We start from the raw sequence: 4,774 nt of genomic DNA on the forward strand, positions 1-4,774 counted from the left end.
GTATTTAGAAGCATGTTCTGCTTTGCAAGCCACATTGTGATGACATAATATTGTTCTATAGAATTAGAGGAGAAGAATTTACTAACTGCATTAAGCTATAGCAGCCATTATTTCATATGATCTTAACTGCTCTGAATATTGTCAATGTAAATCTGCCTATGATTACTACACTTTGTATTGATTTTGGCAAAGCCCTACTGCATAAATCTGGTGATATTAAATAATAACGATTTACAAACAAAAGAATGTGATATTAGTGTAAATCTTTTACTGTTATGCTGATTTATTCTTTCTAAGAATTAGATATGAAAGAAATTCATTGTGGATTACTTGTATAAAACAGTGAAGGGAAAAAAATGCTTCCTAATCCCCTTAGATCATTCCAATCCTATTTCTCATTTTTAAAACTGTACTAGAGAAATGACCAATGGATTGCTGAGTCAGGCCAGTAATAAGTAGTTTAAAACAAGTCTGTCATCTCTCCCATGCAGGGCAAAGTGACAAAGTGGCTAATTTACTAAATGAGTAAAGAATGTTCACTTTGCAAAGTGAATTTTCACTTAGTGAATGAATGAATATATTCTGATCTCAATTAGCCAATCATGTCCAAGCAAAAATACATTTTCAATCTTGCATGTGATTGGCTATTTTTCACCATATTCACTAAGCTAAGTGAAATTTATCTTGAAAAATTGAAAATTTGCTTTGCAAATTTGATATTCTCAGGTTATTAAGTTAGTTGCAGTGTATTATACAGTATATATATATATATATACATATACACACACACACACACACACACACACACACACACATACACAGAGAGAAAACCACCGCTCCAGAATAGCCCTCCAAGGCGGATGTCCTTCTTCCTAATGAGGAGCCCCAGGTGCTGGCTAATACATGTGCAATAGGCAGGCAATGGCAAAAAACTCTGGATAGCCGCACAGGCTTAAAAGGCTTAAAATACTGTGTTTTTATTAAAAATTAAGGGTCACATCACATCAAATGATCCACAGCAAGGAAAAGGGTACAAAAATTCTATTGCGTTTCGCACTGGAATCATAGCTGTGAGTAAGCACTGATTCCAACACTGATTCCAACACACATTTTTGTACCCTTTTCCTTGCTGTGGATCATTTGATGTGACCCTTAATATTTAATAAAAACACAGGATTTTAAGCCTTTTTTTGGTGTGCGGCTATCCAGAGTTTTTTGCCATTGCCTGCCTATGTATATATATATATATATATATATATATATATACACACACACACACACACACACACTCTGCATCCAGTGTAGCCTATATCTGCAGTGCAATCCGTGGTGTACTATTTCTTATATATATATATATATATATATATATATATATATATATACACACACACACATACATACATACATACATACACACACAGTACACAATACAGTGCAGCCGTAGTACAGTTGCTACTACTTTTTTGGTGGTGTACATAGTACACCTATTCCACCGGCTCCTTGTCCACAGTCACTCCTTCCATAGCCCCACCATCATGCACGGAGGAGTCCCCCAAACTATTCAACCACAGTGTCGGGTACATGCTTCTGGAGGATGTGCAGCGATTAGAATGCTCTGATGTTGGTTCCCAGGTTGAGGAAGGGAGTAACGTGTGCCTAGAGACAGGGGGTGCCCAAAAAGGACAAGAAACTGTCAGTCATGTTCCCCCAGCTGTAGCATACTGCCATGTTTGCTACAGTGATGAGGATGGAGGAGATGATGAGATTACTGACTCTACTTGGGTGCCTGATAGAAGAGAAGAGGAGGAGGCAGCACAACTCCAACGAGGCAGGATGTTTTCTAGGGGGCAGCTTAAGGGCAGCCACCCTACTGCATCACACCACAGAGCTCCTCAGGTGCAGGGCGCTGCTGACTCCCCGCTGATTTGAAAAGTTCCTTGGCGTGGGCCTTTTTTGACACGTGTGCAGCAGATCGCACCTTTGCTGTTTGCAACCTATGTCTGAAGCGTGGCCAGAACAGCAGCCACTTGGGCACTACACGGGCCACGTTTGACCAGACGTATGACCACCTCCCATGCAGTCTGTTGGCAACAGCACTTGACAGACCCACAACAAAGAAAAGGGCGGACTTCTGCTTGCTCCTCAACTGGGATCTCCAACACCACTATAGCTCAAGTCCTCTCAAAAACCTGGACTGAGAGGAATGAGGGTAAACCAATAGGTGTCCCAAGTACTTTCAGCCAATCTGCTTTCAGTACACCTCCACTCTTCAGACAGAGGGTGCCCAATGCTGTGAAATCCCTCTGGGCTTTCACACTGGAGACACAGCAGCGGCTGTTTCAGGACGGTTTGCAGGCACTATTTTTAGCAATGTAGCGCCTGCAAAATGACCCAGTGTAAAAGGGGTCTAAATACACTTCACTTTCAACATGAGACTAGCATGCCACAAAAAATGGACGTTTGGTTGTCCGAAAATTAAAGTGTGTGTACGAGGCTTAAGACTGGGATTGCATTAAAGTTCATGTGTGTGTAAAAGCAGGTGTCCCAATATTTTTGACAATATAGTGTAAATCATTGGCGCTGAACCCATTTTTTATTTTTTTTCACCCAGCCGCTATTACTTTTCCCAGAAGGCTATCACTGCCCATCTTGTGAGAAAAACATGTCTTTGTTGCTGGACATGCTGTCTGCGACAGGGTACACATAACCTCCAACAGTTTTATAAAAAGGGGGCCCACAGATATCTGTCCCTCCCCTCGAGGGCAATGATGCAGGATACAATAGTAACCCTCCATACTGGTTCTAAAAAAAAACTCAAAACCTACTAAAGACACCTGGGGGGGATTTACTAAAGTTGGAGAGTGCTAAATCTGGTGCAGCTGTATATGGCAGCCAATCAGCTTGTAACTTCAGCTTGCTCAATTAAGCTTTGGCAATAAAACCTAGAGGCTGATTGGTCACTATACACAGCACAGCTGCACCAGATTTTGCACTCTCCGGTTTTAGTAAATCAACTCCCTAGTATAAATCATATCATTCAGGAATGTAGTTCAATGGTCAATCACGATGACTCTCTGCCCGACGATGGTGCTCCACTACACTATTGCTACAAAATGAGATTCCTGGCTACTGTGGTAATGTAAACAAAGCAGATGGAGATTCTCGGTGACATCATTGACCATAATATGCCTTGCTGTTCATCTACACTGTCTCATTCCATGCTGTGCATTTCTTTTTCCACACCGCCTCATTCTTTATGCCATTGTATATGTTTCCTATTTCACTAAGCAATCGTTTTTCTGATCGCTGCATTAGTGTCACTGGTGCCGCTAGGTAGCCAGTTATTTTTTAGGCTCACAGCCAGGTTTTTATAGTGTTAGGTACCCCCATATACAACCTAATAAAGGTTTTAACCCCCTGATTGCCCCTTAGAGTTAACCCGTTCACCAGTGATCACCGTATAAGTGTTACGGGTGACGCTGGTTAGTTAGCTTTTTATAGCATCAGGGTACCTGCCATTTATTACCCAATAAAAGGTTTAACCCCCTGATCGCCTGGCGGGTGATATCCATTAGGTTTTAGGGTCAGATAGGGTCTGCATCGCCCCAGGCAGCGCCAGGCTAGTGCCAGTACCGCTAACACCCAAGGGCAAAGCATACACCTCCCTTAGTGGTATAGTATCTGAACAGATCAAGATCTGATCAGATCTATACTAGCGTCCCCAGCAGTTTAGGGTTCCAAAAAACGCATTGCTAGCGGGATCAGCCCAGATACCTGCTAGCACCTGCATTTTGCCCCTCCGCCCAGCCCAGCCTACTCAAGTGCAGCATCAATCGATCACTGTCACTTACAAAACACAACACACATAACTGCAACGTTCGCAGAGTCAGGCCTTATCCCTGCGATCGCTAACAGGTTTTTTTGGTAGCGTTTTATACAGTCGCTGACAGCCTAGGTGCTTTTTACCTGTGAATCTCACTAGAGTACCACTAAATTTAGAGCCCAAAATGGCAAAGCGAAGGTACACTAGTGAAGAGGCCTACACGTTTCTGAACATGACAGATAGTGAAGAGGAGGTCACTCATCTGTCAGATTCAGGCTCAGAATACAATCCTGTAGAGGACAGCGGCTCCATGACAGATAGCTCTGACGACGAAGGTGAGGTCCCTGATAAGGTCAGGCATACCAGACCCCGATCTTCTGATGTTGTTAAGGTGCAAGAACCGCAGGTCCCTCGTATGGAGCAGAGAGCCAGTACTAGTGCTGCTCATCCTTCTGGTGAACTGGCAAGCACCAGCGGCCTAGTACACCCTGTACGTACATCCAGCACTGCAGTAACACATGGTGACGTGGCGAGTCCCATAAGTGCAGTTCAAGCTGGCGAGGTGGCAAGCACAAGTAGTGTCCCGCTGCTACCAAGAAGACAAAGGCAGGCCCGTCATTCCCATAGTGCCCTTCCTGCAGAATTCGCCAATCCCGATTGGGTGCCCACCACTTCTGCAGAACCCGTACTTCCCCCATTCACTGGCAACCCGGTATTCAGGTGGAAACAGCTGATTTTACGCCACGTGATTTTTATTCGCTGTTCTTCATGGAAGATCTCTATAGATCTATTGTGGACCAAGCTAATTTTTATGCTGGTCAACACAATCGCCGCTAATCCCCAGTTGCCTTCCCTTGCCAGAGATTGGAAACCAATTAAGGTTTCCGAATTTAAGACCTTTCTAGGCCTTTCCCTCAACATGGGCATACATAAATTCATGACGTTGCGGGC

This window comes from Lithobates pipiens, unplaced genomic scaffold (genome assembly GCF_037356315.1).
Source record: "Lithobates pipiens isolate NorthernLeopardFrog02 unplaced genomic scaffold, aLitPip1_a1.2 Scaffold_25, whole genome shotgun sequence".
NCBI lineage: Eukaryota > Metazoa > Chordata > Amphibia > Anura > Ranidae > Lithobates > Lithobates pipiens.